The 22,084-nt window shown below is 44.7% G+C and overlaps 1 protein-coding gene across 1 annotated transcript in view; it reads left to right on the top strand.

Annotated features, from left to right (window-relative positions):
* Window positions 1-18,522: 18,522 nt before the first annotated feature.
* The window catches only part of LOC146195459 (uncharacterized), a 58,777-nt gene continuing 55,215 nt past the window's right edge, over window positions 18,523-22,084 (top strand). The window contains exon 1 of the mRNA XM_084596804.1: window positions 18,523-18,655. The gene's annotated coding sequence lies outside the window, so the exon portion shown is untranslated. The remainder of the gene's footprint in view (window positions 18,656-22,084) is intronic.

Below are 22,084 nucleotides of genomic sequence, written 5' to 3'. Positions count from 1 at the left end.
CTATGTAGAGTTTTTTTTTTAATGTTTTCTCGCCTCAGGGAATAAAAAAATATAAAAAAGGTTGTACATAGATCTAATAAGTTCTGCTATAGATTAGCCATTACATTACTGATACTGCTTTCTACACATATGCAATGATAATAAATGAGTAAGCTGCACTAGTGAATCCAGTGAAATGCTGTGCTTTTACAGCATGCACACATGTTGGAAAGGTTCAAACGTCCTTAATGTGGAACCATATGGCTCAACATCTCGGCAGCACAGAGGCTCCGTGCACCCGGACGCAGCAACAGTTTCAAGTCATAAGTGTGGTGTTTTCTCCGCTCGCGTGACTTCCGGGGTTAAAATTGAACGTAATGTTACCACAGTGCCTCTATCACCACGTTTTTAATCGCGATATGGACAAGGCACATTTCGTCAATAACACGTATGTTGTTTTTCGAAGTTCGCGAGGCGTGCCTGCGTACCGAGAACGACTTGGCGGAAACTATCTAATCGAGCCACTGCATTCTACAAGAATTCGTTTCAGTCCCACGAAAGATGCAAAACAAGTGCTGCGGTTCATATTTACCAGTGCGCATCGTCAGCTTGGTGGTGGTCTGGCAGCGTTGCTGGGCGATCGTCGTCAACACCGCGCGGTGGACGCGATGACGCTGGTCGGCTGCTGTTCGTCCCCTTTCGGCGTATCCCCGCACGGAATAACGCGCAGATCGTCGCTCCGTCGCGATATCTCGCGTTTGAGTTCCGATTAGTCTTGCAAGTCCATTTACGGTGACTTCTTACGCACTCCTAAGGTGCTAGCAGTGCTAATATCGGATGGTGAAGCGTCGCTGACCATCCACCTGTTTATCAACATGGGAGCGACGCTGTCACCTTACGCCCACGTGTTCCTTGTAACCATAGAAACGACGCTGCCATTATTGGCAGAAATGAGTTAACGCAAACAGGCAACCATGCAGTGATAACTTCCGCGACGTCATTGGTTTGCCTCTTCTGATTGGTCGCACCGAATGACGTCAATGGGAGAGCGAAATGGAAATGGGAAGCCCCGCAAAATTTGAGTTGAGGGCAGTTTTTTGCTTGCTTCTATTTTTAAATTTCTTCATTGAATAACTCCCGTTCCTGTGCACCGATTCGTGTAATTCTTTTTGAGCTAGTATCCCTGTGACATAAAAAATTGACCTGAAGCATAATCGATATCATATTACGAAGCGCTTCGCGGCTCCTTTAAGGACAATTTGAAGCTGCATGGAAAATCGCATGACAAGCATGTCCGATCGGCTGCGATGCTGCATCAAAACGCAATCGCGTTGCCCTGTTTTTTCTGTGGCTCCAACGAGCACGAAACGCTGAGCTGTGACGCCGCAAAAAATTTTGAGGAAAAGAAACGGCTTCAGCGGTCGTGCGGCCGATGTTTCAAGTGCACAAAATCCGAACATCTGTCACGCGAATGCCGCGTATGCTTGCAATGCAACACATGTCGCAAGAAGCATAAAAAAACAATGTGCAACCTATCGTGCACCGCTAACAGACCACCAGAGCCGAACTGAACCGTGACATACGCGCAAGTAAACCTCGAAACTAAAACTACGGGAAACGGCTCTAGTCCGAAAAGAATCGTTTTGGTGCGGACCGTCACCGCATTATGCGGTGGAGAGACTTGCAATGCTCAGGTACAAGTTCTGTTCGGCGGAGGAATTCAGCGCTCTTACATCACTGCTGACACCTCGAATAAACTGGGGTGTACGCTTCTCGGTCATGAAGGGTAGATTGTCGGTGTATGTTCGGAGACCACCGAGAGTAACGAGAGTTCCGAAAAGTACGAGTTACCCTAAAGTGAAGAGCAGAGGCGAAGGGGAAATCGATGTGCTAGAAACGGATATAATTATCAGTCAACCGATTTCCTCACTACCAAAAATGATACTGCAACGACTTAAGTCCCTTGGGTACGAACCGGCCGACTTCTCAAACTACAATAGGAAAGAATCTGTTGAACTGCTTATCGGATCTGACCACATATGAAACACCGACTTAGGTCAGTGAAGACATCAGCAGGCTGGACTGTTCAACGGCCAGTTGAAGACGATGTCGAACAAGCCCACCGCTTCCAAATTATGGTACTACGAAATTCCGTAATCGAGAGGCAGACGCTCCTTCCCGCTGCACTCCTTCTGGGACAAAATAGTTTCGAACACTTCAGCCTGTAAAGGTGGTTCGAGTTACCGTGTTTCACGGGGTTCAAAACTGAAAACGAGTCGTGTCCTGCAGACGCGAAAAGTCAGAAAAGCCTTGTTTCAAGTGCGAAACGCTCTAAGCCAGCGTGTCGAAAGACGTAAAGGTTTACTGTCACTGATGAAGTTCACTTCTCAGAGATCACTATAGTCCCATGGCATGTTCAGATTTCCTCCGGCTGTCTGACTTTGCGAGAAAAAAAAACATGGGGTTTGCGGAGCCTCCTCCTAGCGCACACCCCTGTGAGAGCCGGGAGCCAGCCGGGGGACGCTTGTACCCATTTTTACCGGTGGGTGTCCGGCGGCGGGTTTCGAACGAACCACCTCCCGCAGCCGAGACGGACGTACCGAAGCGGTGTTGTAGACTCTAAGGATTGTTCGAATAGAAATGTTGGAAAAGACCAAAGTGCCGAATTGCTGAAGTGTGTCCTCAATGGGTGCAGCTTAGAGGACGTAACAGTCCTGGTGAATGGTGAGAAACGTGTGCATTTCACACATTTTCAAGGTAGTAGTCATGCGCGACTTGACAGAAGGGATTGCTGCGGATTCCAAATGCTCGGGTCCAAACCTTGGTACCAGGTGTAAGTGCCGAGCGTGTTAACCACTGAACCACTACGTTGCTTTAAAACCCTTGCAAAAATCAGGAAGACATCCGTAATTTGTCGTAGCAGCTGCCAGATGGTGCCACAAACTCGTGGCCTCTGCGATCATACGCGCCGTTGCTTTATATCAATGAAGCCACCGATAAACCTGCGCCATTAGACGCCGCGGTTCCCAGGTTGGCGCCACATGCACAGGTGGCACTGCAGCTTCTTGGGATTTCTCACTATAATCATTTTAACGGAGATAATTAACCCCTGCCAAGTTTTCCTCCTCCTTTCGCTCAGGTTGTAAATTACTTGTTCGGAGTGTTCTGGCTCTTTTATAGCATCACCAGTATTACCACATTTAGTTTGTAGGTGTTACGTGCATGCATTTTACTGGAGACAAGTTCTACTTTTAAATAAGGCGCGGCGGCCGAATCGAGGCTGGTCATCTCCCCACTGTTTATTATTAAATATCTTCGTTTTCACATATTTGTGTCTTCGCTTAAAAGCGTGAGATAATGAGGCAAGCCATTGGATGTAAGAGAACATTGGTTGATATCATATATTTAAATTGCGTAGTATCTAATATTCTTTCTATTTATTTTTTTATTTTTATTCATTTATTCACGGAGGTGCCTTCACAAACAAGCACCGAATTCCTTTGCATTCCGCACGAAAACAGAGGCCAAAGAAAGCGGATATAGAACAATGGTTGAGCAAGTTGCCTAACGCTTAGAAACTTCAACACCGTCTTGAGTCGATTAAGTTGCGAATAAACATTCTGATGTTAATTCACTCCAACTGCTACGGGGGCAATGCTTTTTGCTGACTTGGCCCCGCCGCGGTGGTGCAGTGGTTAGATGCCCGACTACTGGGCCGGATTGCCCAGCTTCAAACCCCACCTCCAGCGGCGGCGTTTCGGTGGATGCGAAACGCAGAGGCGTCCGTGGGCTGTGCGATATCAGTGCAGGTTAAAAAACCCCAGGAGGTCAACATTTTCGGAGTCCTGCACTATGGCGTCCCTAATATTCTGAGCTGCTATTGGGACGTGACACCCTAAAAAACAAAGCAAACCTTTTTCCTGACTTGACAGAGTAGTGTCTCGTTTTTGTAGTCATTGGCCTCGTATCTCGTCTTGAAGAAAAAAATCGTAATCGGCGCTTAGTGTACGTACGCCATTATGAGGGCATATTTTTCTTAATTTTCATTCCTTTGGTTTGGCATTTAGAACGTCATCGATACATGCACGTTGTTACTATCTTGAGTGGTTGAGTGGTTTTTGTTTCCACATAACCACTCATCAGCTTATAATCTAATGAGAACATGTTATATTAACTACCACGCGATACAATGAAGCGCTTAACCAAGGATCACGAAAGCGCCTGTGTGGCCTACAGGCAACGTGTCTACCTCGGGATCTTATTGTCCTGGAGGTCTCAGTTTTGAACTGTGCCTCTCATCTCATTGGCAAAGCTCGAGTTAGTGCCGCCGGCTTTATGATAGTGTCATGTTCTCTTATAGCGTCACGCATGTCGATAACAAGACACTGCACTACCTTGCAGTGTGCGAGCTACCACCTGACAGAGACGTGCCGTGACTCTTGGCTCACACCGTCTCAGCCGGATTTTCTGGAAAGAAGGGTGCTTTGAAGCTATTTCTTTAAAGTTAAGATATTAGTGATTACGCATGTAGCAAAGCACATGTAGATACGCAGGGGTATCAATTTACGACCAATTACGCAGCGTCATAATATTAAAGGGAAGGGCTAAGTGTCCGCAATTTGTTTTATTTGGTTTAAGGTTCGAGTCTTCTTAAAGCTATTGCACATGCCTTAGTTAGTTATTTCTTCAAGGGCGTGAATAAGCAATAGCTGACATCATATGACATGTTGTATTCAAAACAACTTTATCTCCGGTTTTGTGACCTTTTCTGACGTAAAATTACAGCGCTCACGACACATTTGCGTGGAAGAGGCGGTCGTGATGGTGTCCTTCCGTTCTCTCAAGGGTATGGATGGATGGATTGAATATAGGAGCGTCCACATACCTTAATTATTGTGTTAGATTGGTTAACTGTATCAACATTCTAATTATTCAATTTTTATTTCTACATTACTAACATTATGTCACTTTTCTGCTTTTAAGCCACCAATCTTCCAGTCATTTCTTGCTAGCTTCCACCGCAGGTTTATTCACCCGGCCGTTGGTATCTCTAAATCCCAGAGCTTCAGGAAGAGTGAGAGCGCCTGCATCGTTTTCCGGATGAATACCATTACATTCGAGTATAATATGGTCAATTGTTTCAGTGGAGTTGCCACATGCTGCACTTGCGTCATCTTCAGTTTGAAATTTCTTTTTTTAGCTACGTGTTCTAAGGCATCTTGATCTAGCTTCAAAAAGTAGGGCACTGCCTTTCGAGTTATCAAAGAAAGCTTTCTTCCTATTCTGTCTCTTCCAATTTCGGCATAATTCCACACTGTGTTACTTTTCCATCGAATTTATTCAATTTTTACCTTCTCTGTTCTTCACCTGTTGCTTAACACTCTTTATTTCTTCGTCCTTGTGACCAGCATGCTTACTGGTTATTTTCCTAGTTCTTTTAATTCATTGTGAGTCAACACTTTTTAGGTATAGGTATTCAGATACTTTAGCTGCCCATCTGTTACTGTCCAATTTCCTCAGGCGCTCCTCATATACTATTTTACTCTCAGCTTCCCGTACTTCGAACGATGCTCAGCCCATATCTCCCTGTACCGACTCATTTGTGGTTTAGCCGTGGGCACCTAGTGCTAATGGTCCAACGGCTCTCTGATTTATTTTAAATGTCGATTATGCCTCTGAGTTTAGGCATAAAACCGCTTTTCCGAAAATTAGCCCGGGCACCATAATTCCTTTCCACATAGCCCTCAAAACCTCATACCTGCTGTAGCCCCGCAACGCCCTATGCTTCATTATTCCGGCATTCTTCGCCCTTTTGCTTTAAGTGATTGCTCATGCTATTCAATGTATGCCATTCCTTCGTTTACCCATACCCCGAGATATTTATATTCTGCTACTCTGGGTATTTCTTGGCATTGTATTTTAAGACCCTGATCAGTTGAGCCGTTGAAAATCATTAGATCTAACTTAACTGATCCCCGGAATACTTAATTAGAGTTTACAATTCATCCAGACTCTCAGCTAGCAGCACAATACCCTCTGCATACATGAAACCGGGGAGGCACTGCTCTACCGCCTTTCCACCTCATCTATATGACAGGCTAAAACCTAGGTTACTTTCTTGTATCCTCCGTTCCAGGTTTTTTATATAAAGTATGAACAGCAGTGCTGATAAAGGACAAGCTTGTCTTAATCCTTTTCGTACCTTTACAGCTTCCATACATCTTATCCCTTCCCATGTAATTCCTGCTTTGTTATCCTGGTATATTTCATGTAGGAACTCTGTTATCTCATAACCCTTCTTTTTTATTATGTTTCACAGGAGTAGGAGTTCCCTGTTTACGTTGTCGTACACCCCGTTTATGTCCAGGAAGGCCAAATACAAATGTCTTTTTTCTACTTTAGATATTTCGATGCATTGGGCAAGCACGAACAAGCTATATTCTAAGCGCCTACCATTTCTAAAGCCGTTCTGAAGTTCTCCGAGTATCTTGTTACTTTGTACCCATGCTTGCACCTTTAATTTTACCGCCTGCAAGGCCAACCTGTATATAACAGATGTTATGGTAATCGGCCTGTAGGATTTTATGTGTATCATTTCCCCTTTCCCTTTATAAATCAAGTTCATTTTACTCTGCCGCCAGCTGTCCGGAATTTGATTATTCGTTATGACTGTTTCCAAAGATTTTAACAACATTTCCTTATTTTTTGGACGAAATTGATTGGTCACCTTGATCGGAATGTCATCTATTCCTGTAGATGTCTTTCTAGGAATATTATTTTCTGCCTTTTTCTAGTTTAGATTACTCGGTTCTAAGCTGCTTTAATTCTGCTGTTTTGTGTTGATTCCTGATTTGCGAAGATTATCCTATCGTCGCTCTTAAATGACTTGGCTATAACTGATTTTGTATAGTTCACTGCGTTGTCTCCCTTTAAACAATCAATTTCCCTCGTTATCTTGAATCCGGTCCTGCTTTCTTATATTCTTTTTACCTTGCCAGCTTATATGGTTCCAGACTTTTCTTGGTCCGCCTCTAGTGGCATCGTGTATGTCAGCCATCCAGCGATCGGCAGACTGCCTTATTTTACTTTGGACGAGGTCCTGTACATGAAGTTTCTTTTGTCGACATGATTTCCATTCTTTATCTATTTGCACCGGAGATACCTGCGCTTTGTTTGCCTCTCGGTGATCCCTTGAAGCGGCCCGTCGTTGTTTAATGGCTTCCCTGATTTTCTTATTCAACCAGCTCCGTGGCTTCCCCTTTCCATTCCAGCGGTTTGCTGCTTTAACCTCCTTAATTTTATCCTTATGAATAGTTCTACCTGTTCGTAATCCCAGTCTTCCATGGGGCTTTTCTCTATTGCTTCATCTATGTCTGCTGCTATCTGCGCTATTTCATCGTCGTTTAATTTTGCATTTACTTTTTGTCTAAGTTCCATTTCTCTTTTCATCAAGGGCCCAATCTGCAGACTAATACGTTTATGATCACTTCGCCGACTACACTCTCCTTCGTCTATTTCCATTTTTGTGACCTTACTGTAAACTCCCTGCAATAATAGACAGTAGTCATTGGTCGTCTGTCTGTCGCGGAATTCCCACGTGATTTGTCCTTTGCATTTTATTGGGTAGGGGCCTCTGAACAGCATCACCTGGAGAGAAATAACGAAACTATTGTGAAAATGAATAAGAGCGCGTTTAAACCCCACTATACCCGACGGTAATGTACCTCCTGCCTGGTTACCTTTACTCGTTGCATGGGACGGCAAAGTGAGAGCTCAATGCTGGTTGCGTATGACAGGTTGCGGGGTGCGACGTGGTTAAATCGGGCTTGAAATACCTCCATGCGGTAAAGAATAAAAAAAAAATCTTCTCTGTCGCTATGGATTAATACTACTTATCTGAACACTCATGAATATTAATCGAATCCTCTGATTGCAATGTGTTTTAGGTTTTGACAATTCACTACAATAAAATAAATAACTAACATTTTCCTTGTGTGTGCTCCCATTTATGTTGCAAGGTGTGATGGTTTTGATTTTTGATAGCCGCAAAACATTCGTGAACAGAGCCAGGAGGTGGCGGTATGACTGGTATTGTTGCGAACAACTTTATTTATAGTTATGCAGAGCTTTCGACGACGGGGCCTAAGGTCTCCCACGTGGGGACGTCGAGGTGTTGCCTCGTCGTCGCCTCGCGGGCCTGCTGGATGGCCCAGAGTTGGTTACCGAGGCATTACTTTCACGGAATCTTTCACCGTAATCATTTCCTGCCGTCAGTGAGTGCATGTTACCTCTCAGTAATGCAGTGATCGCATTTACAGGAAAATGTGTCAGCCGCTACCTGATTACTTTCTATGGAGTTGTGATAACGTACGTCTCGAAGCACACATTCGTGGGAGTAATTACTGACCACAGACGACCTCGGCCGAACTTTAATAACAGTGAAGAAAAGGATAATCATTTTTTGTCATGCTCTCCGTTTCATAGCTGGGATCAAATGGGGTTGAAGTTAGCGCTCTTTAATACGGCTTTACGAGACTGTTTTTGGCTACATCCGGTATAGTCTCGCAGTACTCTCTGATATGAGTATTTTTTGCTTGCGGACTTTAGAGAGCGTGCAAGCGCAAGCACTGAAAATATGCCTTGGACTGCCCAGATGCACCTCTAACAAAGGTCAATTGAAGAAGCACATGTCCGCCCAATATCCATATATTTGTCACACGAACCTCTTCGTGTATATTTACGAGCATGTACACTGCACCGCTTGCACCCACTGAGCAAAATTATTGACTTGCGGCTGGAATGCAGTTTTACAAGTGCACTCCGCTGCCATCAGTCACAAGTACCAACAGGATATGCCCTCTCATATCATCCCGCCCAACCATTATGAATGATAGGGCTAAACTTTTTATGCACCTTCGCATTCCCAATATACTAAAGAAATCAAAGATGCCACTTCGTGAGGTCAAACAACTTACTCTTGCGCACATCTAGTCAGAATATCCTAATTATATTCACGTATACACCGATGGATCTGCGTCAGCACAGACAGCTGCTGCAGCTGTGGTAATACCCGTACAGAAAACGACACTACATTTTTGTTTGCGACATATTTCTTCGTCAATCGCTGCTCAAAATACTAGGCCTTCGGGAGCCTATTTGCTACATATGCGGGGAATAAGCTCAAAAATGGCTTATATTCACGGACTCGAAGGCTGCATTGAAAATATTGGAAACTTTCTTACGACACACGACCTAGCAGTCTGTGGCACTTAAGATTACAGACGTCCTCACATCTGTCCGACTTCAAGGCCGCAGGTAATGTATCAATGGATTCCTGTTCACTGTGGGCTCCATGGAAATGAACAGGCTGAAGTTAAAGCAAAAAGTGCCTTATAGAACGGCCTCCAAACAGCTGTGCCTTTTTCAAGAGCGGATACGGCATGTCTTCCTACGAACTGTATCAATAATGCTACGGCAGCTTATTGGGTCCAGCCAGACGCCTAAACATTCGTATAAGAAGACTCAATCGAACATTGACATTTTATGTTCCGCCTGAAATTCCGCGGCATCAGTTTTATACATAAACTTCGTTTAAACGTGGCTTTCACGCCCGAAACTTGAATTTAATTGGACAGGTTGACTCCTAAAAAATTGAACTTGTGGCACCGCCGAGACTGTGAACCATATATTATTGGTGTGCCCAGTGAATGTGCGTCAAAGAAATATGCTAGCTGTTTCCTTGAAGCGTTTGGAAAAGATACCTTTGTCGAAGGAACTGCTGTTACGCGCTTGGCAGGACAAGGAGAAAGGTGTCCAAGTAGTGCGGGATCTTTGCCGTTTTATGCGCTTTTGGACTTGATGCACACTTGTAAAGCAATCTGCCGTGCCTGTATATATTTTTATATGCCTTCTTCTACATCGTAGCCCATCATGATCCTCTTTGTTCTCTCCTTTCTCTTTTGCCAGTGCACAGCAGCAGGCCAGATTTTAATTATTGCGGCTAACCTCTTTGCCTTTTCTTTCACTAAATCAATCTATTTATCTATGTATGTTGCGTTTAAAAAGAGCTTTCAGCAGCAATCGCCGTTAATTCAATGGGTGACACCAGTGAGGAGAAAGACATTGTGTGACCCTACCGTTGAGAGAACAGAATTACGCGTCGTGAAGCCAATCAAAGATTAAATATTAACTACACCGCTGAGCTAGAGTATTTACTCGTGTGACAAAAAGACGCCTTTACGCATGGCCGGATGACGCCGCACGTGCGCTGCAGAAGAAGAAGACCGAGCTCAATCCTCTGGGCGTCCCGCTCGCTGGCGATCTAGAGGTTGACGAACTTCTCCCAAGAAAACAGTGCTCCTGATTTTCTGCGATTGCAGACAAAGGTCACACTGCACCTTCTCGATCAGATGCAGCAATCGCAGGTTCCTCTCTATCCAAAGAACCGACCGACAGTTAGCGGCAGTCCACGGGGCTACTCAGGTCCAGTGCCTGGGGCACCCGGGGGCCCTCTTCGTGGGGGCTCCGCCATCGCTGCCGCGCGTGCTGTCGCAATGGCCCGGCGCCAGTCAGTAGCCATGGCCCGGCGCCAGTCTATAGCAGCTCCTAAGCGGGGAGCGATGTCGCCACCTTCAAGCGGGAGACATGCCATTGCCGGAGCAGGACCTCCGCATCCGCCGGCTGGCATTCAAAGCGTAGCCGCCCAACATCCAGGAGCTGCAGCAGCAGCGCCGCCAGTGGTGCCGCCGGCAGAACCGGGAGCAGCACCGGGAGTTGCTGGCTTCCCAGATGAAGCACTGGAGGATCTGGAAGCTCAGATGCTCATGTGAGTGATAGTGCGTAGAGCCATCCACGTTGAAATAATGCAAGGGACATTGTTGTACCACGGTAAAGCTGCAGTACGCAGATTGGCCCCTCCTGGTTCACTCGAGTTAAAACATGACGTAGCTTAATTAACACAAATAGGACATATGCGATAGTAGTCTTCTAATCTACCGCGAAATATCTACATAAAGAACATGTTTTCAGCGCGATGATAATGAAGTATAAGTGCAAACTGTGTGCGTTCTTCGACAGCCTATGAGTCTTTTTGTAGGGAGGAAAGGTTTTCGCTATCGCACCCTCTATTGATTTTAAAACAATGAACACTCGGTAAGCAGTCGATGACATTCGATAACCCGACTTCAAAAGCGAATAGATTCACAGCTTTGCTGACGCAGATATAGGATTACATATTTACCTCTCCACGAGGATAAAAAAGTCAGCAGCAAGATGTTTCGTAACTGCGAAACTTTGTTTATTAGCAAAGACGAGACCGCACGTAAAGTGTTACAAATAACACCCGGACTCTTGCAAACATGAAAATGAAGTTAGATGCAGTGAGGGGCTTCCAGAAAATCGCTGAATCGTGCTCGACCTTTCTATAGTCTCTGGTTAGCTTGCACTGAATAAGAAGCGCACAATTGACCTTTCCATCTTGCCGCCATCTCCAACAGCTGGTGACTAAATATACACAGAAAGAACTTTTTAATTATGCATTATATCATTTCATAGGTATTTATGAGATGCATTTCAAATGTAAGAGATATTATGTTTCCGAGAAATATAAAAAGAACGCATCGGCCCTTTTCGTAATTATTGTTTTTATGTTACCGATTCACTGAGTGTGGTGCGGACGCGGTGGCTAGGAGTGCTCGTGCTATGGTCTACCCCCAAATACGTTAAAAGAGGAATATTCTAAAACAGAGCAACATTTTAGGACAATGCATGTAGTTGTGATGCTTGTAGCCATTGCAGCTTTTCTTAATTTAATTAAAACAATTCTTAATTTATATTATTAGCATGCCCGAGAGTGCTGTCATATGTGTGGGAGAAGTATCAGCACATCAATAGTAAATGTCAAGCAGCTCTATATTCAGAGGCATAATACTGAAAACATGTACGCCCTCTGAAGCAGATGAACTACATTAGAAATTTCAGTGTCTGTCAATGAATAATTATTCATGGATTGTCCGAAATCCCTAAATACAATCCTATTAGCCGATAGCAGGCAATGATTAGGCATTGGCGTTCATTTCCATATGCTTCTCATTTCAAATATTCAGTGTACCCGGTACAACATACCTTAACTCGACCGACAGATATTTCACCGAAGATTTAGAAATGTCAAGTACGCCTCCCTGAGCTATGCTCATGCCTCTCTGTTCTCATTTAGCCATTTTTACGGGGATTTCCACGCATGCTCACAGACCAGCCTGCATACTGTTCTGTAATGTTAATTCTGCTGCATCTCATTCTCCTCAGAATTCAACCAGAAGGGCTGACCTACACATCTTTGTGCAGAAACGCAATGTCCAACAGCCTAGGAGCAAAGCATGAGGTGTGCGGTAGCCAGGTGATGAAAGTGCAATCGACGACAGGTAAAGACAACAAATCTTCGGCCAGTGATTTGGCTGGTAGTAAGTCTTCATAAATAAAATATGTAGCACTAAACGGAAATAACTTCAGAAATAAAACGTGAAAGTAGTGCATTTGAAAGCAGCTCAAGAATCGCAGATTACTAGCAAGCCACAGGAGAAAGGCTATAACTTCCGTGCTCTACTAGTACCACCAAATGGGGCAGAAATGTGGCCAATAAAGAAATGGATTGAATGTAAATTGAGAACAACGCAGCGAGATTTGGAAAGGAAATGAAGAGAGCTGTGTGAGTCAAAGAACAAGCATCCGTCAGTGGCATCATCGTAGAAATCAAGGAGCGGAAATATGCGTGGCTGGGGGATGCAAAGCGAAACAAAGTACCCAATGCTCGTCATTTGCTAAGCAGTGCAGTAAAACAGAGGGCAAAAGAAATCGGGGCGAGGAGATAAAGAATTTTGCTTACCGCGGCTAGCGAAGAGCACTCATAGTTGGAGAGATACTGGAGAGCGCTCTTCCTAACTTTGTGAGTAGTGAGTCCGGTAATGATCAAGATAAATATGATTTCTTTAAGCGGCCGCAAATGAAAACTCGTCGAACGATTTTATGAGAATATTTCTTATAATATAGTTTCATACTCAATATGTTTGCAATTCAGACTTCTTTGCCGAAATAAACATTCACTATTCGTTAAACGTTGTCAGCGTAAGAGGTATTCATTCACGTCATGGGCGCCATTTTGTAGTGCCGAGCACTCCTTCAACAGTGCAAGCTGGAACAGATAGCGATAAGCCGATTAGATGCGCTTGCAGACTTTCGCCGTGCTTCAATTACCACAAAATAGACACCACGTTCACGCCACGTTCACTTATGTGCATACTGCCTAGAGCACTCAGATATCTTGCTTATCGTTTAGGAGTAGATCCATGCAATTTATTCGCGTGCTTACTTTCATCTTTGCACCTGCAGCCAGCGAGCCCTCTACGAGCTGACTCAGAAGCCCATCATCCCGGACACACTGGTATTCCTCTGCGCCTGCTGCTACCTTATCTTCATCATGACGGCCTTGGGCTCAGGAGCTGTCTACTTCAATAACCGATGTTTGTTCCTTTTAATCTCCTCTTGTCTAGGCATTCGAAATGTAGTCAAGACAGCACAGTTTCTTTATAATACCTGGAGAGAAAGCTGGTGGCGCTGCCATTTAGCCACCAAGCACCCTTTAAACAGGCCTGTTAAACGTGCCACTTGACGCATGACTTTTCAGAGTTCCTTGCACGGCTGACAAGTTGCTTCATTCCGAAAATGCTGTTTCTTGCTGTCTTGTTTTTATTCGGCACATTTATCTCGAAAAGGGCCGATTTTAGAGAGACAAAGTAGCTCGACAAATGCCGGTTACGTCAACCCTCATTTTTTAACTCGCAGGCTCCAACACCAGGCTTTAGCCGCGCATTGCATGCAGAAGGAACTTAATAAATTTAATAATGCCAATAATGCAAACACGGGGGCCAGTTGGTTGATCATTCTGTGGAATACTGCGCTACTTGATATACAGAGACAAATGGAAGACGACACACGAATGAAGCGCTTCATTCGTGTGTCGTCTTCCATTTGTCTCTGTATATCAAGTAGCGCAGTATTCCACAGAATTAATAAATTTACCCAAGGAAATATAATCATGCCGCGCTGGTCTGCCCGGATACAACAGTAGCGTAACATGTAGTGAAACTGGTTTCTAGTTCCAAGTTCATGTTTTCTTGATTTTCAAACTCCTCGCGGTCAGTGCAACGATATGGTGATCTGGGCCACTCAGTTGCGAGCAGACGCATTTGTTTAGGCGCGAGCGGAGGGCGTGAAAACCATATTGGCTAAATTGTAGTATAGGCGACGACGCCAACATAAGGATTTTATGCACCGCAGTGCCAAAATGAAACACCTAGATATTTCATGTGAAAAATTTATTAAAATAATTTCGCCCTAAAATGTGTCCTTGTTCAATTCAAATCCACCTCGACGGTGTGCTTTTTGCACCAACAGAAGAGGTCTTCACTCATTTTGACCATATTTATTGTTCGTTTACACCATACGTACCTTTTCTCGCTTATGCCCTACACACGGCAAATGGGACATTTAGTTCCAGTTTGTTCACTCCTGTGCCCCTTGCATCTTCGTCGCCTGCTTTGTAACATTACGTAATGTAATAAAGGGCTGCCTGTGTTCTCCGAGTGCCACATGAGCCTAGAATTGCAATTCAGACTTTTTTTGGCCAGTCTTCAAAACTTTTCCAGCTGGCTAGCTTACTGCTTGTCCCGATTCAACTTGTGTAGATGAACCAATCGGACCGCCTCTGGTCACGGAGGCTGCGAGAAGCACATCAAGGCTTGGTAGTCTATGTGACGCAACGCACTTGGTCATCGCAGCCGTCACACTGGGGATGACTAATCCATTAGAATGATGTGATACCATGCGGCAATGATAACGTGAGGTAAAAATTACGAAATTCATTGGGAGTCTGTTGCCTACATGTTTACACAGCCTCAGAAGCGTGTTTCAGAACTGTTTCACAGTTTCAGAAGCGTCTTTTGCTCCGTAGTGAGCAGTCGTGTGTCGCTCGCGCGTCGTGAACTTCGGCATCTCTACCCTCGCATCAGTAACTCCTCAGCCTTCACAGACGGCAGGCATGCACGCGCAGTGCACCCTAGACTTCGGCTCTGAGCCGCTCGGCACGTCGTGAAGCTGCTTGTTCTTTTAACTGGCGCTCGCCTTCAAGCGCTATTCCCTCTTTCTTCTCTCTTTTTCTCCAATATGATCCCATCCCAGACCTTTCGGCCGCAGAGCAGGGCATAGTAGATAGGTAAATTGTGCCAGCTCATTTCTGAAGATGGTGTAAGGAAAGCTGAGGACGCGGCTGCGCCGCGCGTTTGCTTCGCGTCACAACCGATGAAGCCGGGCCGTCAGGTACTGCGGCGCAGGTTCGCCGTGCTTGACGTGCTGAAGTACAACGATTAAGCAGTGCTACGCACTTCGCATTTGATTAACTGTGCAAATAGGCCGTGATTTATTTTAGTCTACAGATGAGCTACAGGGGCACTGACGTGAGACTCGTGAATGATTTACAAACCATGCTTAGTACGCGTGCTATTTCCTTATAATTGATAAAATATGTTGTGTTCCACTGCCCCTTAGAGGGGCATATTAATAAAAGCGCTTGTGCACTTTTTCACGCAGTGAAACCTCCGCCAGCAATAAACCCACCGGAGCAGACTGACACCACGGTCACATTTTTTGGAGGTAGGTTGACCTTAAATAGAGTCTACTGATCATCATGGAAGCCAAAGGTTTTGATTGCTTTCGGTTTGGGCAGTTATCTTTCTGGCGCAGTAAACCCGGATTAGCGCTAACGTTGCGTTTAGTGCTAGAGATAGTTGTGACTGGGTAATATGGCTGCGAATAAAATATATTCGCATTCATGTTCGTCGCTCTTGAGCGATACTAGCGCTGAATAGGTGGCTGCATTCAAAACGCTAATAAAAGGCAGCATCTTCCAGAGACATATGGACTGGATTACGGGAATCCTGGAAACATGCCAGCGATGCGCATAAGGAGAATGGCTGATAGGATTTGGAATAAAAGCCTAATACGCCTTAATGTCCTACAGTTTCAGTAATTATTGTACAGTCGCAGGGAGAAAATTATAGACGAGCTTTGACGATTTGGGTCTTCTCGACAACTGCCTAGGGAAAAGTGATGGATGTTTGATGCGTACGCAAGTAATGTTTACTCCTTCCAGCCACATAAGGAGGGCATTAGACTTTTCTATTTGTATAACGCACAGCGAACCATCATTTTCAAAAACGAAGCGTGGTATACATTATTCTGTCTGTGAATCTACTCTTAGAAATAACATTTGTGTTCTCAGAGTACTATTGTATCCGAGACAGCAGCACAAAGTGGCAAAACGGCAAAGAAACAAACAGAATCAAAGCGGCGCTTCGTATATTCGCTAAATTTGCTTCAATGCGTGATCGAATCAGATTGTATTGTGCTTTGAAGATAGCATGCTTGTTTGTATTAAGAGTAGACTACATGTGGGCCAGATACCTTAATGTGGGAAATTCTCGCAGGAGAAAAAAAAAAGGTGCGCCTGATGACATGAAATATTCTCCGGTTAATTTTCAAATATGCATAAATTGTAGTTGGTTTCGCGTGTCGTCCCAATTACAAAGTCATGTTGCTGACACAGCCACCGTAGGGGTTAAAAATAATGAGTCGGTGACACTATGTGCACCGTTCATTTTGCTCGCCTTAAGCTTTCTTATTTAGAGAATGATTTATTCAGAAGCAAATTCTATTTTCAGCAGTGATTAACTTTCAGTCGAGACCGAGTGTACAGTTTAATAAAATTTGGCCAAATATTTAGGTGTTTGTGAGGAATATGTGGAGTTTATATAAATAAGACCATGTAAAGTTTTTTATATGTCCTCATCGTGACTCAGAATTTCTCTCTGAAAATTGTATGCTTGCTTACACCTCTTCAGGGAACTAGCCTAACTACAAATGTACATCTTCTAAAGCATTAATGAATGTAAAACGCGCAAAGGAAAGCACGCTTTCAGCTGTGCCATAGGCGTAAGCTGTATACTTGTGAGACATTCGTGCGTATTGGTTCGTATTGGTGCGTATTGTTTGGTTCTCACTTATGGACTAAGATGAATGTAGGAAGGTTAAGGAAAATGTTGCAGCGTAAGCTGCAGCTGTTTCCAGCATTACACGCTCCAAATGTAAGAAACAGATAGATTACAAAAACAGAACGTGCGAGGTACCTTGAATAAGCATTTTTGCTGCCATTATTCCACACAATTTTGAAATAGACAGTCATTACCAAATGTAACCAGACGGTGGGTTTGATGCTTATCCGTGTACTAGAGTTTCTTAAAAGACAGAGAAGGTTTAATTGCATTAGACGAGTTGTTTAATTGCCGTCATGTAATTTAGGACAAGAGCCATAAAGACACCACTAGATGGATAAGAAATACTCTGTTCTGAGCCTAGATAAGTTTCCAAGAAATATAACTGTATTTTCTTTGATTGAAAAAAAGGAAGATTTGAGGATACTTTTCTTGAAGTTTTTGCATCGAGTGTTTTCTGCGTCCTAATGTTCATTACATTTATGAAAAAAAATTCAATGTTTACACGGCTTTCTTAAAAATTTCGCCTTCGCATACAGGCTTCACCAAACCATGTAAGTATTTATTTTCTAATTCTTTTCTTGTACTTTCTTACGCGATGGATTTAGGCACGTGAAAAATAATTAAAATGCATGCATCTACACGAATGTGAAAAAGATACGGCAGAGAATAGTCTCCTTTAAGGGACTCTAAAGGCAGCTCCTTGGGTATATAGTTGTGAGCAAAAATCAATTATTTGGCACGTTTTTTCTACCCCGCAAGTATTTTTAAATTTTCTGCGTTGATATAAGCAAGCATTTACGGTTTAAATCTTTTCGAGGTGGTGGCAGATGTAGCAGTGAGTAGATCGTGCGGCGAATGATCAGCCATGAATATCAGGATCCTGAGGCATGCCATGAAGTTTAGAGTACAAAAGTGGTTGAAGTATTAAGTGTCGATAATATTTCTGTGAGATGTAAGTGTGCTACATTTGCAATTGTCTGCCGTTTCTGTAATAGGTCAGTGAACTGGCTGTAGACGCATGCGCCGCAAGGATTACGAATGAGACGGGCTTAGTTCATGCGTAATTCAAATAAATCCACCTCATTCAAGGGCATGGAGGCATTTTCGTCAGCAGCCTTTTGGTTGACTGATGAGCGTATAATGAATACCTCACGTTGAAATATTTGTTTAATTACCATTACCTTACCATTTAAGCACTTTTATTCCCTGAAACTTTACCGGCCTTTGAAGAACTAATATCCAGCGCTTATTATTATGCGCGTACTTTAATCTGCGTTAGCTCAAGCTTCTTGTTGATGTTATAGCGCTTTTAACCCACTATTATACGCCATACGTGACGTTGACACAGCTGATAAGTTGCCTAAGGGCAACACAATCTGCGTTCACACTCGAACAAACTAAGATTATTATTCAGCGTCTGCGTCACTTTCGCCATCCTTCTGTGTCTGCGTTATTCGAGGTTCAGTATTCAAAGCCTAGACATATTATTCATTATTTAAACGCACATATTGACCACGAAGCCTGACACTTGTTTCCGCTTTCAGCGACGCAGGCACCGAGGGAATGGGAAAGCAGTAAGTTGGAATTTTTGTTTCTCAATTGACTGTAAGACGTTGAAGTAATATGCATGCTTTTTTTAAAGTCGCAATCAGTGTATGTAGGACTAGGCTACATACACAGAAACCCGCAATTTAACCTAACCGCACTAACGCGCTAGTAGCGTTGCTGGTAGCTCAAAGCCTTGGTGCTCCAGCCACGATTGATTACGTGAATTATCTTTTCAGCGCAAAGATTTATTGACACAGTTGCATGTCCTTATGACCTTTAGGTTCGGTTCACTCTCTAGTCACAAGATAGAAATTACCTCAGACCTATTCGATTCTGGCCCTCTTCGTGCACCTCGTAATGACGTCAGACTTCATGGACTAAAATTGAGTACGCAGAGAAAAACGCCGGACGGTGCCGGTACGGCATAGACCTCCGTTGAATAGGGGTGTTACAATGACAATACGCCATTTGGACTGCACGTTGGCACGAGCGGGAAAAGGTTTGTCGTAAGTCAGATAGTATCGTTGAGATACAGCGGGAGGAAATCAGGCGGCACAATTGTGTCATTCAAGGAAACTTGGTTTCTGATGAAGCGAAAAGACAGTGGTCATGCACTGGCACAGCTGTTCTCGAAAGCTTTCGCGTTCACCTCTTTTGCTTGTTTGACTCTCTCTTTCCACTTTCATTCCCACCTTCCTCCCTTCCCTTACGGCGCGGTTCGGGTGTCCACAGAGCAAGTGAGACAGTTACTGCGCCTTTCCCTTCCTGTGAACCAATTTAACTTTAACACAGAGCGAATTACTACTGCGGTCCTATTGCCGCCATTTTTTCATTTTGTTCAAATTTTGACACACGCGTGACGTATGCAGCAGAGTGGTGTCAGATTTTGTAACTACTCAATCTGGTTGCGCACTCGGGAAAAAAATCGATAGAAAAGTAAAACGCCGTCGTCTGCTACGGTATATTGGCCTCTAGTATGATAAACGATGATGTTCCAGGAACCGAGCCAGTGTGGTGCGTTCCGCAATGCGAACGCCTCGAGCTGCGTTGAGATCGAGTATACTCTGCTGCGACGTTTCGGTCTCAGTGCATCATGACATACATTCGGCCGGTCATTCTGCAGCAGCTGTGGGCGGAAAGGCCAAGCGAGTCTACGAGGCGTGTGTAGCGTTACAGCTGAAGAGCAAGGACAGCACCAGGGTATTCAAAATGGCTTGGCGCAAAATGGGAGCGGAAAGCGGATTAGCTCCTCATAAGCGCCGATGACATCTCATATTTTCTTATCAGCGACATTTGAATCCAAGAACTCAAACACGTATCCCTGATTGTCAAAAAGTTAAACTGCAAAGCAATAAAGAGAGCTTACTTTCTGGCTGTATGAACAAAAAAAAACAGCTAAAAGTCAATTATTGACCTTATTCATTATATCATATTGTAACGAATGAAATGGTTTAATACAGGTGAACGTTGTATGGAGGACGGACGCACACGGCTCAGAAAACCCAGATCAGTCTGCGCGCGGCTCGCTTCCCCTGCTTCTTCTTCTCTTTCTGCTGCTTCTCATGCGCCGCTACGCGGCGTAACAATTCCCCCCGGGCAAACGATTCTCGTCCTCGAGAAAATTAGGCAGATCGAAGATGGCAGCGCTTCAGGCGAGCCACGTGAACAACTTGTGTCTTGCGGGATCGGCGGTTATCCGTCATGACTTTGGCGATAACGTAACTCACGTCATTCAGTTGGTCCAACACGACGAAGGGGCCATCGTACTTGCAAAGAAACTTCTCATATAGTCCTCGTTTGCGAATGGGCGTCCAAAGCCAGACGTAGTCTCCAGGGGAGTAAGTAACTGCAAGATGATGCAGACCGTAGTATTCTTTCAAGTGGCTTTGAGAAGCCAGTTTGCGTAGGCGGGCTATACGGGCTTCTTCGGCACGGCATAATATCTGGGAAACAGACGCATCGTCGTTGGGGGAAAATGGGAAGATGGTGTCAAGAAAAACGTGGGGAGTTCTTGCATAGAGTAAATAGAAAGGAAAATAGCCGGTAACCTCATGATTTGCAGTGTTGTAAGCGTACGTCACATACGGTAGCACTATACTGTTCCCAAGGACGCGGGATCGAATCCCGGCCTCGGCGGCAGCTTTTCGATGGAGGCGAAAAGCAAGGCGCCCGTGTGCTGTGCGATGTCAGTGCACGTTAAAGAACCCCAGGTGGTCGAAATTTCCGGAGTCCTCCACTACGGCGTCTCTCATAGCCTGAGTCGCTTTGGGACGTTAAACCCCACAAACCAACCAACCAACATTCCAGTTGCTATGATCAGACGAGACGTACATGGACAGCATGGTTGTCAAGGTGCGGTTGGAGCGCTCGGTGAGACCGTTGGTCTGCGGATGATACGGTGTCGAGCGTCAGTAGTGTGAACCACAAAGTCGGAGCATTTCTTCCACGACATCAGCAGTGATTTGCCGACCACGATCACTTATAATAACATGGGATGCGCCATGGTGAAGAATAACGGAATGCAAAAGAAACGACGAAACATCAGCAGCCTTCGCGGTAGCGAGAGCAGCGGTCTCTGCATATTCTGGTAAGATAGTCAACGCAGACGATAACTGAGCGGCAGCCCTCTACAGTCTTTGGAAATGGACCGAGCAGGTCAATTCCAATCTTTTCAAAAGGTGAGGTAGGTGGCTTGAAAGGTGAGGTAGGTTGTAGAGGTCCGGCCAGCGTGGTAGTGCGTGCCTTAAATCGCTGGCATTGTTGACATGTCGCAACGTATTGCTTGGTTGTCTTATAAATTTGTGGCCAATAAAAACGCTGGCGAATTCGGTACAGGGTACGACAGAAGCCTAGATGTCCAGAGGTAATGTCATCGTGCATGGCATGCAAAACTTGTGCACGGAGACTTTTTGGGACGACCAAAAGGAGGGCTGCACCGTCAACTGAGTAGTTCTTGAACAAAACACCGTCTTCAATAGTAAACTGCGTTGACACTGCTTTTCCTTCTGGCTCTTGTTAAGAGGCTGTAGTGACCGGTCGTTGCGTTGTTCTCACAAACACCCGTCGAAGCCGTCTTCATCGTTAACGGAAGTCGGCAATGGATGCCATGACAAGCTGTCTGCATCACTGTGATGTCGTCCACTCTTGTACGCGACACTAAAGTTGTATTCTTGTAGGCGCAATGCCCAGCGCGCCAGATGACCAGATGGATCGCGAAGTCCGATGAGCCAGCATAGCGAATGGTGGTCAGTAACTAGGGCGAAGTAGCGTCCATATAGGTATGGTCGGAACTTGTGCACAGCGAACACAACTGCAAGGCACTCCAATTCGGTAACTGTGCAGTTCCGTTCACATTTTGTCAACGTGCGGCTGGCATATGCAACAACGTGCTCAGCCCCACTATGCAGCTGCACAAGCACCGCCCCAAGCCCGATGCCACTGGCGTCAGTGTGAAC

Source organism: Amblyomma maculatum, chromosome 3 (genome assembly GCF_055883805.1).
Source record: "Amblyomma maculatum isolate TAMU_Amacu chromosome 3, ASM5588380v1, whole genome shotgun sequence".
NCBI classification, from domain to species: domain Eukaryota; kingdom Metazoa; phylum Arthropoda; class Arachnida; order Ixodida; family Ixodidae; genus Amblyomma; species Amblyomma maculatum.
The sequence above is the reverse complement of the archived record's forward strand: the minus strand, read 5'-3'. Positions and strand labels throughout refer to the sequence as shown.